We start from the raw sequence: 20,000 nt of genomic DNA, 5'->3' as shown, positions 1-20,000 counted from the left end.
ATTGAAGGGTTTATTATAATAACGGGTCAGTGTTTGGACGGTCAAGAATCCTTTAAATGTGTCAGTGCATGACATAATCAGTCGGAAGGTGAAAATGTTGGATTTGCATTTTCTGAAAGAATATGCTCCCCAGAGCATTTTAATCTCTATTTGAAGTAAATCGGGTGATTTTTCATGATGTTATAGTCAGATGTATGGGAAAGGTATCCAGCAACTTTTCTCAAATTTCATACTTTTTCATTTTGACTAGCTGGAAAAAATATTTAGAAGTAAAATTAAGCTTTGATATTTCCTGAAGATGTACAAAAAGGGTTGATTTAATCATTTATGACAAGAACTCATTTTGGATAAAAATTGACCTTCTAACTAAACTTGGCAATACCTCAGTTCAAACCTTTTCATCATCGAACTGATTATATTATTCACTGTAACAAATTATGCCAACAATCTTCCCATCAATAACATTTACTTAAGCTCAGTTTCTATACCATTAAACAACCACCAGATCTATCAGACCTATTTAGTTACCCTAATCCTGCTAAGTGGACAGGAGGGAACTTTCAACACAACCTGGGATTCAAACCTAACCCTTCGCTTGTGAAGTGAGTGATCAATCGATTACTGAGCTAATGACCCCCCCCCCCCCCCCCCCCCCCCCCCCCGCCCCGCAAATGAACATTGTCAATAATTTATCATGACAAGGCATTTCTAAAATTAGCCAAGCAATGTATTTTCGTCGGCCAATGACCACACACGTTCTGATGTCAGCAAATTATGGCAACACAAGCAACACAAGAAAAGGCGATTGGTGGTGTGATTCAGAAATTATATTCACACAACAACAAAAACAAAAAAAATTGAGCTTTTATATAGCGCAATATCCACTAAAAGTGCTCAAAGCGGTTTACAGGGGGAACACTTAACATGTAGAACGAAACATGACGCCTGTTAGGCGATATTACATTTTTTTTTCGGACAGAGACAACGCTGTTAACACCCGAGTACGGTGAGAGAATGTGAGTAAAGAACCTTTTCCAAGGACTCAACTAAACTATGCGCCGAGCGAAGCTCGAACCCAGGACCTTCCGATCCAAAAGCGAGTGTCATACCACAAGACCACATAGCCGCACACAAGCACAGTGCTGTCTGTTTAATGAACCTGATGATGATGAGTCAATCAACTCAAAATTTACGATTCGAGTGTTGAAAAAAATTGAACTCAAATTTCTATGGTCCTTATAGCCAAGACATGTTTCCACTTAGTAAGAGAACTCTACGGAGCTTTTTGTTTGAGCACAAAGAGATAATTTCTGCATTTAACTCACTCTAAAAATGAGCATGTACAGAGATAGTTTTATTCAACTATCATTAACATGCAAAAACTAAAAATATTATCTTTGATACTACGCCTTTAATTTGTCCCATAAAAATGTATACTACGGATATAGTCGGTGTTAGGGTTGAGTGAGTTAATATCTTATATATTTCGCTCACTTATCGAAGAATTCTTTCCCAATGACAAGACATGAAAATGGTTTACGTAACTTTTAAGAAATTATTGATTGTATTCAAAATATTGGGAAGAACCACTAACTGTTATCGATTCAATGCAAGTACTCCCACCTCATTGTCATACTCGCAAACTTGGAAAGTTGACACACAACCCATGAGATAAAGCTAATGGCATCTGTTTTAACCCTCTCCTTACTCCTTACCAACCATAGGAAAAGCCTCACATTCGTTACGATGCAACCAACAATTTTATCATTCTGATTGCTTTTGCATATCTCAAAATTTAAAGATTTTTTTTGTTATAGCTATAAATACTTGACACTGTATTATAGAGTTCATTTCTGTCTGAATAAGAAAATTATATATTTGTGTTGGGTGGGTGTGACGTTTTGGTGGAAACTGAAAATGGCTGGTAAGGAGAGAGTTAAATAGGATTTGACGAAACACATTCAAAAGATACACTCAAACATTTACAAACTAAGATATTCAAAACTAAAAATTATAAGAGTAGCTACACAACATGGATGAATTACAGTAGAAAAACTCATCCCCCCCCCCCACCAAAAAAAAACACCAAAAAATCCGTAACCCTCCTACTATATATTTGACTGTCTCTCTTCCAGCTAAGGATCCCCGACACGACCAGGAAAAGAGCCTAACGATCTCAATCCAGAACAAAGACAGAGAGCAACTTAGAAGACAAGACAACGAGGACGTAGAAGACACAGCGAGTGAACCCTTTGCCCACCTTGGGAGGTCATAAGACCCCAACAAAGATGAGGAGGAGGATAAAGAAGGGGAGTGTATGATGATGATGATGATGATGATGATGATGATGATGATGATGATGATGATGATGATGATGATGAGTAGGAGAAGGAGGAGGAGGAGGAGGAGGAGGAGGAGGAGGAGGAGGAGGAGGAGGAGGAGGAGGAGGAGGAGGAATAAGAAGAAGAATATAAGAGGGAAAAAGGAAAGCAGCAAAGGGGAAAATAAGATTTTGCTTTTGAGAGAAGGCAAAACAAGCACCAGCAGTTCAAAGCTAGAGTCACGCTCTTGAAGAAACATAACTCGTACAGAACAAACTGTCTATTGAAAGAATCAGTCGCTTATCTTTCTTCTACTGGGATGGTAATGGCGGGGGTTTCAATTTACCGCTAGCAAGCCTCGACAAGATAAAACAACCACGAGATGGTGCAATGACGGCAGCCTCCTCCTCCTCCTCCTCCTACTCCTCCTACTACTACTACTACTACTACTACTACTACTACTACTACTACTACTACTACTACTACTACAACTACTACAACTACTACTACTACTACTACTACTACTACACTACTACCACCACCACACACACTACTACTTATTACTACTATACTACTAATACTACTACTACTACTACTACTACTACTACTACTACTACTACTAATACTACGACTTCTACTACTACTACTACTACTACTACTACTACCACCATCACCACTATTATTACTGGCAGGTTTAACAGCATTTCTATAATATTGCTGGACATTTCTTTAAATACAGTTGCAATGCCCAATCAATATTACTATTAAATATTATGTATGGGTCAATAGGGGAGGGGGGGGGGTGGACTGTTATGGGCGTCTTCACCTCCCCTACCACCTGATTTGTTATTTTTTTAACTTAAAAAAAAACACCATTAAATTTATTTTCTTTATTACTTTACTAATTTGATGATTACGACAACGACGATGATGATGGTAATGATAATGATGATGATGATGATAATGATGATGAAAAAACTGATGATGGTGGTGATGACGATGATAACGATGATGACGATGACGGTGATGACGAGATGATGATGATGATGATGATGATGATGATGATGATGATGATGATGATGATGAATCTGATGATGTTGAATTTGATGATCATGATGATGATGATGATGATGATGACGACGACGACGACGATGACGATGGAAGTATGATACAATGCTATGCGTTTAGGTAAAATATACAGCATGCGCCCGCCAAGTCAAGCATACCAAGACACAACACTTTGTGTAACCTTTAATAATAATAAAAATAAAAAAAAATAATAATAATAATAATGATAATAATAATAATAATAATAATAATAATAATAATAATAATAATAATAATAATAATAATAATAATATAATAATAATAATAATCATAAGACTCTTATAGAGCGCACGGTATCCTCAACAATGAGGCTTTTGTCGCTTTAACGTTTCTAATCTGATATACTTTTTAGTGAGAACTAATCACTAACAAGCTGTCTAGAATATTATTAACAAAGAGCTTCTACAGAAAACAAGACGAGAGTACTTACCGATTCAAAGTGGAGTCTACCTCCTCCGCCACGATGGACAACAAATCACGCCAGAGTCTTGTATCGTCATCAACAGATTAATAATACAGCATTGTATCAAATAATCCTGTCCAATCAAATCACAGGAGCTGACACCAAAACATATCCTTGGCCTGATTCTCACACAATGTCCTCCTCCCCTCTATTGACTTAATTAACTGCGCGCCTTTTATAAATATCTATTGTTCTATTTTAATTCTTGCTTCCTTACAAAGGAGCATATTATTATATCTTGCCCATCAATGTCTTTGTTTATTCATCTTTACAACGCCACTACCACATGATCTCATTCGTATGTAGTGTTTCATTCATCCTGTTTTGTTCATAAAGGGGAAACCCGAAACATCCATTTTTTCTGTTTTCGTATTTTAAATTGAAGCATATAATAAATTTCACGTTGTTATTTTACACAATGTCGTGGCATCGTATCATCGGGAGAAATTCCATACACAAACGCCATTTCAATGACTAGAAGGAAATATACGGAACTGCTCAGCTGGAGTTAAGTTAAGTTTTGTTTACCTAAATAAACTGGACTGGCCGTATTATTAATATTAAATACGGATAAATATTGCATCTACAATTCGGGTTTTTATTTTGTTAGGGTTAGAACGCCAGGGACTCGCGCCCATCACATGTTTATTTCGTTCCAATTTTCACTAGAGTCAATACTGAATTGCAAAACTATTTCAAACGTCCATCCATTTTTTTAGCCTTTAATATAGCGCAATATCCACTAAACGTGCTCAAAGCGCTTTACATTCTTGATCACAATGAGTAAGTAATCAGAAGAGATTAAATAAGACCTGAATCTGATTCTGAATGTTACTGGAAGTTGGCTCAATTCGTCTTTAATTAATAGTGTTCGTGGCAGCCATTGTTCGCGTTTAAGCTAGGCTGACGTGTTTTGTTTGGTAATCTTCGCGTGAAGGTGTCGAAATCTGTTGTGTTCACACATCTAATAAATTTGTTCTGAATCCATTTATTGCTATGTATCCTCTAATTCTCCCGTGTTGTGATTTCAATTCAAGCCTCTCCAAAGTCAGAAACATTGCCAGTATGGAGTGAATGCGTCATTTGCTACTTCTATCCTGCTTCAGTCACTTGGAAGGTCCCAAACGACAGAAATGGAAACAGATAAGATATTTCAGTATGGTGGTAGCTTATCGTGATCAACGTGACGTGTGATTTGTGAGTTTTATTCACTTGTGGCCTTTTGAAATGTTTACATTGTGTAACTTGTCCTAATTCTACTGTTCATTTTGATGGACATCTTCAATCTTCAATGACTTGTATTTGCAAAAGGCCCCCACGGGCCCATCACGGCAAATGTTCAATTACAGTACATTCCTCCACTCTAAACAGGGAACAGTCCCAGATTACTTGGACGAACAAGTGCATTCAAAACTGTCTTGAAAGTTTCCAAGCATTCATCATTCGTTGCCATGTATCTGGAGGGAATCAAGATCTTTTTGGAGTTCATGTGCATCTGCGCTACTATATTCTATTTTTCTGAAAAGAAGGCCATCGTCCGCGAACAGTTTAAGCCTTGTTTGTGGAGATAATTCGTTTTCGAGGTCATTTATAAATAAATATCAAGAAGCATCAAGGCCCACGTACTTGTTCCTTTGCGGTACTCCTGATAAGATCCTAAAATTTTCGCTTGAGTTTCTGTCAATGACAACTTGTTACGTTCGATTGCAAAGCCAGTCCTTGAACCAAAGTCGAAGATTTTGCGGTCGTTGTTCCATACTCCCTGACTGATTTGTTTCTTTACAAAACAAGAGTGGATCAAACCAGTCACAAATTATACCTTCTCAATATAAAATATACACACAGTGCAAGTTCTTTCTATAGATAGTATGCGCTTGGCTGAGAAGCTCACAATATTGCCATCCAGAAGTATGACGGACCAACACACAAAAGTATGTATAATCTTAAACGTTTATAGTCTGGTTAATACAGTTTAGTGAGAATTACTCATAACCACGGATGGCAAAAAGCAATAACAAAGACCCGAGTGAAGTCAACGTCATTCTATCTATAAATATATTGATTAAGACGATACACAGGTTGTCAACGTTTTTGTGAGTAGATCACACCATCTCTGCAAAAGCTCACCTCTCGTGGCCAGGAAGAGGTGCCGTAAAACAGTCGAGTCCTGGGTTCAACTCCCCAACGACGCAAAAGTTGTTTGGGGTTTTTTTTTTAATTCTCTATTGTCTTCTAAAACTTCTAAACTCACTTCATTTCTTGTTATTAAATAAATAAATGCCTGCTCCACTCATCTGATATTGCTAAAAAAAGAGCTTGTTATGATAGGTGACTGGTATTGTCTTCTAACCCTTCTAAAACTCATTTCATTTCTTGTTATCTAGATAAATGCCTATTCCACTCACTTTTCTGATGTTGCTAAAAAGGAGCTGGTTATAATATTAGAAGACGGGTCTGTTTTACTGTGTTGTTGGATGAAGACCGACTTGTTTCCGAAGTGTCCTGTGTTCAAATCCACTTTTCCTTTTATTTAGCAGACGTGAAGCTGTTTCTACTGCTAGTTGCTCCAGCAGATGTTGATGTTGTTTTTGTTGACGACTATGATGATATTGTTTGTTGTTGTTGTAAAGATGATGATGATTTTAATGATGATGTTTTTCATTATTCTTTATGTTGCTGTTGTTATGGTTATACTTTTTTTTTCATAGAGCTTCTGTTGTTGTCGTTATTTTTGTTGTTGTCATTGTAATCGTTGCTGTTGTTATCTTTTTTTTTTTAAAATATCTGTTGTTTGGAGGAATGGATTTCTCTGTTTCTTCTCTTTTCTCTCTCTATTTCTTTCTTTCTTTTCCTTTTTTTTTTTCTCTTTCCACTTTTATCTTGTAACAACCACCCAGTTGTCAATGGCGCCATAACTCTTGTTGCTGTTGTTGTTGTTGTTGTTGTTGTTGTTGTTGTTGTTGTTGTTGTTGACGTCACGTATCTATGACTATCAGAAAACATTCATTTGTAGCTTGTAGCTCTTACCGCGTGGACTGTTAATCACTCTGTTATTTTTTGTAGTATCATGCCTGACAATCTGGAGATAAAGAAAGGAAAAAAATGGATTTATGCGAGAAAACAATAGACAGTATGCGCTTGGCTAAGAAGCTCACAACATTGCCCTACGGAAGTATAGCGGACTAACACACAAAACTCTGTGTAACGGACTGGTCTTTTGACGTAATTCTTTTAGGTTTTTACACCGTCTTGTGAGTTGTCGTTAGTAGCCCTCATGGAAACAAGTGGTCCCATTGTTTGAACTACTGAATACAACTCACGATTTGTTTTCTTTTGTGGCCAAAGACTTGTCTTTTGACGTCATATTTTGGTCAGTGTCAGGCTATAGATAGAATGCGCTTGGTCAAGGAGTTCACAACATTGCCATCCGGAAGTATAACGGACCAACACACAAACTCTGTGTAACCATGAACTTTTATAGTCTGGTTAATACAGTTTAGTGAGAACAACTCACAAACGCGGATGGCAAAAACAATAACAAAGGCCTGAGTGACGTCATCTGCATACTATCTATAAGTTAACGATGGCTACGGTTTAGCCAGGTATAGATAGTATGCAGATGACGTCACTCGGGCCTTTGTTATTGTTTTTGCCATCCGCGTTTGTGAGTTGTTCTCACTAAACTGCATTAACCAGACTATAAAAGTTCATGGTTACACAGAGTTTGTGTGTTGGCGTTTACTCGATGCAGTGTGAATCTGCCAGCGCATCTTCAATTAGTGATCAGGCGTATCAGGCTGTTATTGTTTATGGTTTTGAGTTTTCTAAACTGTAACCTTTCTGGACCATTGCGCATTACCTTCGATTCTATCTATATCCGTGTATAGATAGTGTGCGCTTGGCGAAGAAGCTCACAACATTGCCATCCAGAAGTATAACTGGCCAATACACAAAACTGTGTGTAATCATGATCGTTTATAGCCTGGTTAATACAATTTAGTGAGAACTATTCATAAACGCGGATGGCAAACAACAATAACAAAGACCTGATTGACGTCATATTCGAACTATCTATATCCGTGAAACGGACTATAGCAATACGATTCAATAGTCTGATGTCACGCCGCCCGGCAACGGCGGCCATCTTGGTTCTAAACAAAGAAAATCATTACTTTTTATTTTTCATGCTGGCTAGAACTTTTCATATGCCTTGTGATCAGAATGTGTAAAAGTCAAAACATGATCAAATTTATGTGGTTTATTTCCTCTGGATATCCTTTATGCTCGCCGGGGAAATATTTCATACGGGCGTCCGCCATTGTTCCGATAGTTTAGAGCCAGTGTTACTAAGTTACCTTGCGTCATTAGGAAGGAAGTGACGTTACGTGTTGAGGAGTATTGCATTTCTATCAACTGAGTTATTGGGACCCCCTGCATTTAATGGTAGATAGCTATAATAAACGAAAAAAAAAGGAAAAGAAAACATTTATAACGTATTTTTACAATTTTCAAATTAAGTCGCTAAATATGCGGCTATGTGGTCTTGCGGTATAACACTCGCTTTCGGATCGGAAGGTCCTGGGTTCGAACCTCGTTCGGCGCATAGTTGAGTCCTTGGAAAATATTCTTTACTCATATTCTCTCACCGTACTCCTGTGTAAAATGAGTACCTGACCGTTTACAGCGATGTCTCTGTCCGAAAAAATTGTAATATCGCCTAACAGGAGTTATGTCCCGTCCTACATGTTAATTGTTGCTGTTGACCAGGGACCCCTTGTAAATCACTTTGAGCACGTTTAGTGGAGATTGCGCTATATAAAAGCTCAATTTTATTTCTACACGTAACGACAGCTATAATTAATAAAATATAGATAGAAAGTAAACGGTGCCTTGGTGCCTTGGGACATTAATCAAAATAACCGGAAATATTTAATGACAGCTTTAATGAAAAAAAAAAGTAAACGATAATTATATAATATAAAAGGTTCTTGGCGCAGTGTTACAATAATTAAAATAGCTAACTGTATAATTAATTATTTAGCTCATTAAATGACGGGTGTTACTAAAACATGAAAATTAAATGGATTGTGAATTGAGTTCGATAGGTGACGGGTTAAAAAAAAAAAAGAGAGAGACATATTATTATTATCCAAAACCCTTACCTTTCGTCGTGATATTGTCACAGAACACAGTGTGTTACTCATAAGATGCTGATTAATATTAATATCAATAACAATACACACCTTTCTTACAGGTGTATGTATGTATTTATGTATGTATGTCCTCGAAATGAGAATTCAGCACAATGAATAAATTATCAAAAACTACAAAATCATTTCTAAAAAATAAAACTTTCAAATGTTGTTTATCTTGAGTTGTATCGCTAAATAAATAAATAAATAAATAAATAAATAAACAAACAAACAAATAATCACCAACTATCTTCACGAATCCAAAAAAAAAAAAAAAAAGAATCGTATATATATTAGAAGAGTGAAGGGAGAGAAGTGTGAACTGAGCGCCCAAAGAACTCACTGACCAGCGGAATGTGTAGCCGCTGGATCGTAAGGTGACTGAACGCCGGGCATGAAAGAGAGAGAGAGAGAGAGAGAGAGAGAGAGAGAGAGAGAGAGAGAGAGAGAGGATGTAATAAACGACATGTGAGGAATATTTCTATTTAGTTCACAAAATGAAGGGAGAGAGTAGGAGGAGGAGGAGGAGGAGGAGGTTGCTGGCCATTGCCGGCCGGCCACCTTGAGCGTCGTATGATTATTAGCAGGCAAGCTTGCTGGCTGACAAGCAGCATTGCAACGGACAGAGGCGGCAGTAGCTAAGCCTTGAGTTTTCCCGCCCGCCGCCTGTCTTGACGGTCCGCGAGCTGTTGAACTCCCTAGTAGTACTCTATACTAGGTTGCTTGTTCGGTCGTCGCGTACTTTCGGTCGGTCAATGGCCATTCTTGAATCGCTGGAATAGTTACACTCGATTGAACCACTTCACAGATTAAATAAGTAAATGTACGTTTGTGTCCAGAAAGACATGGGAGTTGACACACCCGTCTATTCAAATTAATAATTATATTTATACTTCATAAGAGAGAGAGAGAGAGAGAGAGAGAGAGAGAGAGAGAGAGAGAGAGAGAGAGAGACCCACCAACAACCCAAAAAAAAAAAAAATAATAATAATAATAATAATAATATAAATAAATAAATAAATACCCCCGCAATTTCGTTCGAAAGAGTTGTTTTTTTTGTTTTTGTTTTTTGTTTGTTTGTTTTTGTTTTTTTTTTGGTTTTAAATTCTTTTTTTTTTTTCAATTTTCATTTTGTAATTTTCTATCAATGAATGAGGGACAAATTTTCTGCCCTTTAAATAATATGACCGGTCCCCAGATGCTTGCTCTGATCATGGAGGAAATAAACTACGTACCTCCATGACTCTATATATGGCTCTGATTAAAGTTAAGCCATTGTCGATCCTCCGAAAACCTTTTGACAAGCTTATCCGTCTGATTGGACAGATAAGATAATAGGAGGTTGTTCACCCATATTGATTTCTTCCATAAATTAAACAAATCTGCGAGGAAATGTTTAACAAACGTGAAGACAATGCCTTTTAAGCTCAACGAATAGATAGTACGAAGTTGACGTCGCTCGGGTCTTTGTTATTGCTTTTTGGCATCCGCGGTTATGAGTAATTCTCACTAAACTGTATTAACCTGACTATAAACGTTCAAGGTCTACTCAGAGTTTTGTGCGTTGGTCCGTTATACTTCCGGATGGCAATGTTGTGAGCTTCTTAGCCAAGCGCATACTATCTATACATGCTACTTATGGTAGGTAAAAGCCAATCTATCAACTCATCAATACCACCGGTGCTCTTCGCCATTCCGTTTGTCAAATGACATTATATCATTATGCCTCAACAGATTTTCTAAAAAATTATTAATTTGAGCCAACGGGTGGTAAAATTACCCTTAATTTACAAAAGGGTAGCAAGTTACTCGTATATCAATCTGTAAATAAGAATTGAATAATGTTCAGATCTTCCAGTAATTCTATGTTTGTAAGCAAAAAAAAATATTTTTTAAAAATTGTAATTCGGCTGTACTGAACATTTTGGCTCCCAAACCTGTTTCTTTTAAAATAATAATAATAATAATAATAATAATAATAATAATAATAATAATAATAATAATAATAATAATAATAATAATAATAATAATAATAATAATAAATAATAATAATAATAATAATAATAATAATATATTATTATTATTATTATTATTATTATTATTATTATTATTATTATTATTATTATTATTATTATTATTATAAGAAGAAGAAGAAGAATGTCGGTTGCATCATAACGAATATGACGATTTTCCTATGGTTGGTAAGGAGAGGGTTAAGTATAGCTTTAATTTTTTTTTTTTTTTTTTAACTCACTCAACCCTAACACCGACTATATCCGTTGTTTACCCGGGTTACTTTTACCCCACGCCTATTTATTACATTATTATAAGACAAATTATAGACGTAGTATCGAAGCTAATGTTTTTAGTCATTTGCATGTTAATGAGAGTTGAATAAAACTATCTGTGTACATGCTCATTTTTAATGCATTTTTTCCCATTTTGAACAGTATCAAAAATCTCTAGGATTGAGTGAGTTAAACCAACCCAACCATGTATTTAACCAGTCAACTGCCGTACTCCTAGAAAACACGTATTTAAAAATTTGGCCAGAAAATTCGTCCTTCAAATTATAATATCGATGGATTTAAATGACCCTCATCTTGAGAAAAACTCTCAAGCCTAAAATTTCCTTGAAGACGTCGCGAGGTCCCAGGTTTGAAAGTTTTTGCCAACATGAGTGAGGGTCGTTCATTTTAATCGATCGATATAATAAATAATAATTTGAAGGACGAGTTTTATGGCCAAATTTTTAAACACCCTTATTTTTAGAGTACGACAGGCAATTATTAACTGGTTAACAAACATTTTAATAGCTTTCCTTGACACAATATTCTAAAATACTATTTTGGCTCCTTTTTATGACTTAGGTTCTCTTTGCTCTTTGTATCCATTTTGCCAACTGTGCTGAGCGAGGTTTAATGACCTCCCTCCGACCATGGTATTTACTATAGTAACTAGAATAATATAGGGTAATATTAACAAGCCGTCTTGGCTTGGGAGCGGGTCTTTTAAAAAAAAAATAATTGTTGTCACATTGCCTTATTGATAGTGATGATGATGATGATGATGATGATGATGATGATGATGATGATGATGATGATGATATTATTATTATTATTATTATTATTATTATTATTATTATTATTATTATTATTATTATCATCACACATGGCATATGTTTTGAGCCGTACCCCGTTTCATCAGGCTCTAGGCGCTCGTTGTGCAATGTTCATAGCAACAAACTCCGATGTCAATTATTAAGTACTAATATTCAGATTGACCAAATACAATATTATTATTTATTGTATATTCTGGCCGGCAGTAATCCTATTATTTTTTTTATTTTTTTTTTTTTTACATACTTCACGGGGTGGCCAAAATCTGAAGATTACAAAAGTGCCTATAAAATGTTTAGCCAGGTTAGATTTTATATTTCTGGCAATAAGAAGAGCTCCAGCATCGCGAGTCGGGGCAATCTCTACCTGACAAAGCAAGGAAATATCTACAACACCCCCACCTCTCTCTCTCTCTCTCTCTCTCTCTCTCTCTCTCTCTCTCTCTCTCTCACCACACACAACACACACACTCATCCTCTCTCTCTCTCTCTCTCTCTCTCTCTCTCTCTCTCTCTCTCTCTCTCTCTCTCTCTCTCTCACCGAAGTTCATCCCATTTTCTAAGCTTGAAATGGACAACAGCAATTGAAGGCTGATTTTCCAAAACTCATTAAGCCAATTTTTCTACTTTTTGACATTTTCCATCCATGAGATGAATTGAAACGTAAATTTTATTTTAATCGTCAACGGGCACATGCATTTCCTTAGATTTGTGTAAATTTGAAGTTTAAAAATGATAAGATAAGAGACCAAAAAGAGAAATTTTAGGGGAAATAATCATCAATATCTCAAAATGGGGAAAAAATTAAGTTAGGGAGTTTTGGAACCACTCTTCAATTGCTTTCTACTCTTTGGATAGTCTATTGAAAGGTACTTTCCGCCAGATCTAACATACCCGGCTACCCAATCACTGTTTTGAGAGAGGGTCCGGAATAAAAAAAATCTCGACCTGACCAGGGATCGATCTCGGTCCCTTTGAGTGTGGAGTCCACCGACTAAGCTTTGAGATCCCCGATTCTTATAGTTAACATCATGATATGGTTGACCAGTTAATACGCTTCAACAGTCGCAACGTCACTTCCCTCGTAATGACGCATGGTAACTGAGTAACTGGCTCTAAACTATCGGAACAATGGCGGACGCCCTTTTGAAATAGTTCTCCGACGAGCATAAAAGCGTATCCAGAGGGAAAAAAAAAAAAAACATTATAAATCTGATCATGTTTTGACCTTTACAAATTCTCATCACAAAATATATGAAAAGTTCTAGCCAGCATGAAGAATAAAAAAAGTACCGATCTTCTTTGTTTAGAACCACGATGGCCGCCGTTGCTGGGCGACGTGACATCAGACTATTTAATACAATTGACGTACTCTCTAAAAACTGGTACTTATAAATTTGGCCAGAAAACTCATCCTTCAGATATCAATCGATTTGAATGACCCTCACCTTGGCAAAAACTCACAAAGCATTGGACTTCGCGGAAGTCCCAGTTTGGGTCATTTAAATCGGTCAATATTTGAAGTTCGAGTTTTCTGGCCAAATTTTTAAATACGAGGTTTTTTTTTCAGACAACCTGCGGCAGTTAACGTGTTAAATTAATGACAATAATGTATACATAACGGTGACATCTGATTGTCTTATATTGATTATGCAGATAGTTGTGGTTGGTGAAACGAAACTATTCACCGTGTGTGTGCGTGTGTGTGTGTGTAGGTGTGTTTGATGTGTGTGTTATGTGTGTGTCTGTGTTTGTGTAGTGTGGAGGGGGTTTGGGGGAAGCAGGAATAAATATTTAGTGTGATGATCATGTTATGCGGATGAAATGTTAAATAGAAGAAGGAGGAGAAGAAGAAGAAGAAGAGGAGGAGGAGTAGGAGGAGGAACATTAATTATTCAGATTTTTATGTTGTAAAACCAAAAAAAATGAAAGAAAAATCTTTGTTTAGTTTTATGAAAAAATAATGTTGTTTTGTAAACAAAATTATGTTTTTAGGTTTGAGTTTTTAAAAAATCAATGTTAGTTTTGGGTATGTATGACATTTTGGAGGAAATACTGAAAAGGGCTGGTAAGGAGAGAGTCAAAATATTTAAAGTGTAGAGGTAATATAATGTGTTGTAAGTTCACTGTGTAGTCATTTCATATTAAGTAACTTATGATAATATTATGTGTGTATAAAATGGATGTGTGTGTGAGTATGTTTGTGTACGAATGTGTGTGTGTGTGTGTTTGTGTGTGTATGTGTGTATGTGTGTATGCGTGTGTATCTGAGTGGATGTCAGCGTGTTGGATAGAGAATGAAAGAGGACAACGACCTAACACACGGAGCAGGGTCGGAATCGCGAGATCTTCGGCCCAGTGACCGGACCGTGAACTCACAGTGGCCAGGATGGAAAGACGGGAGAAATGGATGGAACGAATCAGAGGAGATAAGAAGGGAGTGATTAATGATTAGAGTATGTTGCGACTTTCGGGTCCGTTTGGTAGGTTATAGATAGTATGCGCTTGGCCAACGAGCTCACAACATTGCCATCCGGAAGTATAACGGACTAATACACAAAACTGTGTGTAACCATGAACTTTTATAGTCGGGGTAAAATCAATCACAAATGCGGATGGCAAAATATAATAACAAAGGCTTGAGTGACGTCATCTTTGATCTATCTATAGAGAGAATGCCATTGGCCAAGGAGTTCACAACATTGCCATCCGGAAGTATAACGGACCAACACACAAACTCTGTGTAACCATGAAATTTCATAGTCTGGTTAATACAGTTTAGTGAGAACAACTCACAAACGCGGATGGCAAAAACAATAACAAAGGCCTGAGTGACGTCATCTGTATACTATCTATAGATAGTTCGAAGATCGTCACTCAGGTCTTTGTAATTGTTTTTTGCCATCCGCGTTTATGAGTAATGCTCACTGAACTGTATTAACCAGACTATAAAAGTTCATGGTTACACATAGTTTGTGTGTTGGTCCGTTATACTTCCGGATGGCAATGTTGTGAACTCCTTGGCCAAGAGCATTCTATCTATAGATAGTATGCGCTTGACAAAGAAGCTAGATAGTATGCCCTTGGCTAAGAAGCTCACAACATTGCCATCCTGAAGTATAACGGACCAAAACACAAAAATATGTGTAACCTTAACCGTTTATAGTTATGGTTAATACAGTTTAGTGAGAAATACTAATAAATGGGGGGGGGGGTGCTTTTTGAAAGGTGATGCTTTTCTAGAAAGGGGGGGGGGGAAGTGTTGACTTTGAAGGGTGTTCCATTTTGGGGATGGAGGCTGCTTTTGAGAGGGGTGTTGCTGGTTGTGGGGGTGAGCAGTGTTGCTTTTTTGGGGAGTGGCTTGTAATTGTAAGGGGGGGGGGGGGGGGGGCTTTCTTGAATAGTTACTTTTTTTTTTCGTGATCATTTATTTTCGATCCACGTGGTAATTGGATTCAGTAGTCTGACGTCACGCCGCCCGGCAACGGCGGCCATCTTGGTTCTAAACAAAGAAAATCATTACTTTTTATTCTTCAAGCTGGCTAGAATTTTTCATATGTCTTGTGACCAGAATGTGTAAAAGTCAAAACATGATCACATTTATGGGTTTTATTTCCCTCTGGAAACGCTTTTATGCTCGCCGGATAAATATTTCATACTGCGTCCGCCATTGTTCCGATAGTTTAGAGCCAGTGTTGCTAAGTTACCATGCGTCATTAGGAAGGAAGTGACGTTATGACTATTGAATCCTATTGACCACACCTAATACCTGTCCCTTAACTTGATTAAACATCAACACATCTCGCCATCCGTCTCGCCTTTCCACCAATTTCATATTTATTATAGCATATAAATTAGTTTTACCACTTGGTCCACTTAACGGCAAACAAATCACTGTTGAGTTGTAGGTCTATCGATTGGCGTTAATAAAGAACCGTCTAGACCGTGAAATCGAAGTAATTATAAATTATAATTAAGGGAGGGGGGGGGGAGGGGGGGGGGGGGGGATCGTGGGTTAGCGGTACAGTCTTTGCTTCGTACCCGGAAGGTTCCTAGTTCGATCACCCGCCGCTGCTGCCGCTGTGTGGCCTTGAGCAAGTCACCTCGCCTTAGCTCAATTTGGGGCGCTGCATTGCGGCCGATGCCTGGGTTATTCCAGTCTTCCTTTGGAATAGACCCTAAAGCAACATTTCTCCTATGGGATGAATAAATGGATTTTTTTTTAAATATCGTGAATAACGACTTCCATAATATTAATATAATATGCCATTGAAGAAAAACATTTATTATATGTCTATTATGTTAAGATTTTTCTCCTTGTCTGGACCCCGAGTCTTTTCCTCACATTTTCTCACCTAACTCAACTGTAAAGCTCTTTGAGCATGTTTAAAATTGAGCTTTTATATAGCGCAATATACACTAAACGTGCTCGAAGGTGTGCGTAAATTTCAGGCAATAGGGCGGGCACCAAATGACGATTCCGAAGGTCAAGTTATTGACCGATCATTGTGCCCAAGAAAACTTTCTAAATAATCATTCGAGTCAAAGGGTTATAGAATTGCCCTTAATTTAAAAACAGGTTTGCAAGTAACTCGTATGTCAATCTGTAAAAATAATTTTATAATTTTTTGATTTGCAAGTAAGTCTGTGCTCCTGGGCAAAATATTTAACGTGGACTATACGGAATAATTTAATAATTTTTATCCCCCAACCCTATTTTCAAAATAATATACGATGTACACACACACACACACCACACACACACACACACACACATATATACATACACACACTGATACATTATATGTATTATTTAAAATACACACAGAGAGAGAGAGAGAGAGAGAGAGAGAGAGAGAGAGAGAGAGAGAGAGATGCCATTCAATGTACGTATGCCATTCAATGTGGCGGTATGGTGGGAAAAGGGGGGGGGGGAGTAATAAGAGAGATTATTAAGTGGTTGAAAAGGAAATTCTATTAGAGTAAAAAATGATTAAGAAAGAGAGAAGTGTGGTGCGAGTAGCCGACACCCAGCTAGCTACCGATCATGGAACACAACAATGAACATGTTAGTCTGATCAGATGACAGGACCTGTGGACTCGCAGCCGGCTGGCTGGCCGGTTGGTTAGCCGGTTCCATAGTTCCCACTTAGTATCGACCATTTCCGGGTCAGGGTCGAACGTTGACCTTTGGTGTGTTATTAAAACTCGTTGCTGGCAAGCAACCCCTCAGCCCACAATAACGCTAGTGGCTCTTTCATAGTTTGACAAAACGATTTTTTTGGTTTTTATTCAATACGCGTACTTATTTTCAGGTCTGATAACCCAAATTGTTGTGGGCTCACTAATGTAATGGAAACAGTCTAAAACCAACTCAAAATATTATTATTATCCACTACGACAATATTAAATAAAGCCAAAAATTGCGTCCGGTCATCAGACCTGCAAAATAACAAGTGAACGTCAGGCGGGTTATCCTAATGGGTCGTGGTTGAAGTCAGAGATTTCTGGCTAAAATGGGGGAAAAAACTGTTATGACGGTGTAGCCAAAGTTCCCAACAAGTCCTAGCCTGGGCTACCAGATGGCAGATGTCAAAAATTGGCTACAAAGAATTGTATTTCCATTATTAATTAGTTTTGTTTCGCTTTTTAATTTAAAAAGAAAGAAAACAATTATTTTTTTCCTTAGCCTGGTCGGGGCTTTTTTTTATTATTAATCAAAGCAAGTGGGAGGTTTTCTAAGGGAGTCAGAATGTAATTAGGGTTTGGCCACGCGAGATTCTATTTGGCCAATTTTGAAGTCGAAATTGGCCACAAGGAACTCGGACCATCTGGCAAACCATAGAGTCCTGCTACTCGACGGATTCTTTTCATTGAAGCATGGGGTTATATCACCTGATGCTCCTGTCTGTTGAAGCTGAGTAGCCTGTAAGCGGCTACGTTTTCCGGAATGTCCCCCGTTTGAATCCCGTTCTAAAACGGCTCATCGTTGAATCCTTGGAAAAGGCTCTTTACTCACATTCTCTCACCGAATTCAGGTGTAAAATGAGTACCTGGCCGTTAACGGCGTTGGCTCTGTCGAAAAACAGGGTAGTATCGCTTATTAGCCGCCATGCCTCGTCCTCCATGTTAAATGTTGCTGTTGACCACGGAGGGGTCCCATTTTGTAAAGAGCTTTGAGCGCGTTTAGTGGATATTGCATTATATATATTATTTGAATAGTAGTAGTAGTAGTAGTAGTAGTAGTAGTAATAGTAGTAGTAGTAGTAGTAGTAGTAGTAGTAGTAGTAGTAGTAGTAGCAGTAGTAGTAGTAGTTAGTAGCGTGTGGCTACACCTCCAAATTCATTTCGTCAACCCAGCTTCGGAAGTCTGCCTCCGCCCTAAGAACTGTTTCATATCCACCTGCGAGTTTAGTAACTGGACAGTGGAGGACGATGTGATCGCTGGTCTCTGGAGCTGCCTGACATTTCCAGCAGGCATCGCTGTTCCCAAGTTTCTATCTGCACATAATATTTGATGCAGTTCTATCATGTCCTGTTAAGAGGCGATTTGAGGAAACCCAGTATTACCTGGCATTTTGGAATGCAGGCATTGTTTTGGCGGGATCTTTTATGGTGTTTGCTCCACTTGATATTTCCCTGTTCCACAGTGACGTTTGAATAAGCTAACTTGCCCATCCCTGCCATCAACAATTCGTGCGCTGAAATTGTGTCAAATTATGTAGCCACAACGTATTGCTTTTGAAAATAAAATAAAAATTTCTTGGTTCCACAATACATAGGGGTCCCAATAGCTCAGGTGGTAGTTGGGAGAGCCAAATTGGCAACCCAGATTCCAAAAATGCCAATACTATTTTTAAAAAATAAATAATAAATAATAATTAGTCACTCAATGTAAGAACATTCCGTAGACTAATCATGGCCAAAGCTGGGCAGGTTAACCACAGGTCTGCCGTATCTACTCTGGAAAAAAAACACCCATATCTAGAAATTTAGCCAGAAAACTCGTCCTTCAAATACCGATCAATATTTAGGTAGGTCTACCGGCTTTTCTCTTTATTCTTAGTAAAAGAAAATTTCCGTGCCCGACGTCTTTATCCGGAAGACGGCAGAAGACGGCAGTGCCGAGTCGTTGGAGTCAGTATCCGGTGTGGGTTAGCCCTTGCCCTAACCTATCGACCACCACTAATTTATGGTAAATTATATTTTCCCACTCCCACCTCCCACAATGAGTTTACATAACCCGGCGTCGATGATGCAATCCTAAGCAAAGCACGGTAACCCAGTTCTATTGATATTATTGGATGACCTCCCTTTGGTCCGGGGTGCAGGTGTCATGTGTTGTTTGTGAGGGTTGAATTGTATTCTCTAAAGCTTATTTTTGTGACCAACTAGTATTAATTAAGTATTGGTGATTTAGTATGTGACAATCAGTGGCGGTTCTAGCCTATTTATAGTGGTGGGGCAAAGATGATTCGGTCATATATATATATATATATATATATATATATATATATATATATTATATATATATATATATATATATATATATATATATATATATATTATTGTTTTTTTTTTTTTTGTTTTGTTTTTTTTTTTGTTCACCTTAAAAAAAAAAATTTCAACCACAAATAATCACATTCACAATGAAATGACAATACCAGTAGATTTTAATTATACAAAACGTAATCAAAAATGAATCACGAAAGAGAATACAACAAAAAAATAAAGCGAAGAGACATAATGCGACAACACCTTGACAATACAAGTCCATTTCGTTCACTCGAAAAATTTAA

The 20,000-nt window shown here is 37.5% G+C and overlaps 1 long non-coding RNA gene across 1 annotated transcript in view; it reads right to left on the bottom strand.

Annotated features, from left to right (window-relative positions):
- The window catches only part of LOC144956650 (uncharacterized), a 37,883-nt gene extending 28,452 nt beyond the window's left edge, over positions 1 to 9,431 (bottom strand). The window contains exons 1-2 of the long non-coding RNA XR_013641991.1: positions 9,054 to 9,431; positions 3,859 to 6,970 (exon numbers count right to left, since the gene is read on the bottom strand). This is a non-coding gene — a long non-coding RNA (uncharacterized LOC144956650). The remainder of the gene's footprint in view (positions 1 to 3,858; positions 6,971 to 9,053) is intronic.
- Between the last annotated feature and the right edge of the window lie 10,569 nt (positions 9,432 to 20,000).

This window comes from Berghia stephanieae, chromosome 11, assembly GCF_034508935.2.
Source record: "Berghia stephanieae isolate SIO BIC M18660-M18661 chromosome 11, UCSD_Bste_1.3, whole genome shotgun sequence".
NCBI classification, from domain to species: Eukaryota; Metazoa; Mollusca; class Gastropoda; order Nudibranchia; family Aeolidiidae; genus Berghia; species Berghia stephanieae.
The sequence above is the reverse complement of the archived record's forward strand: the minus strand, read 5'-3'. Positions and strand labels throughout refer to the sequence as shown.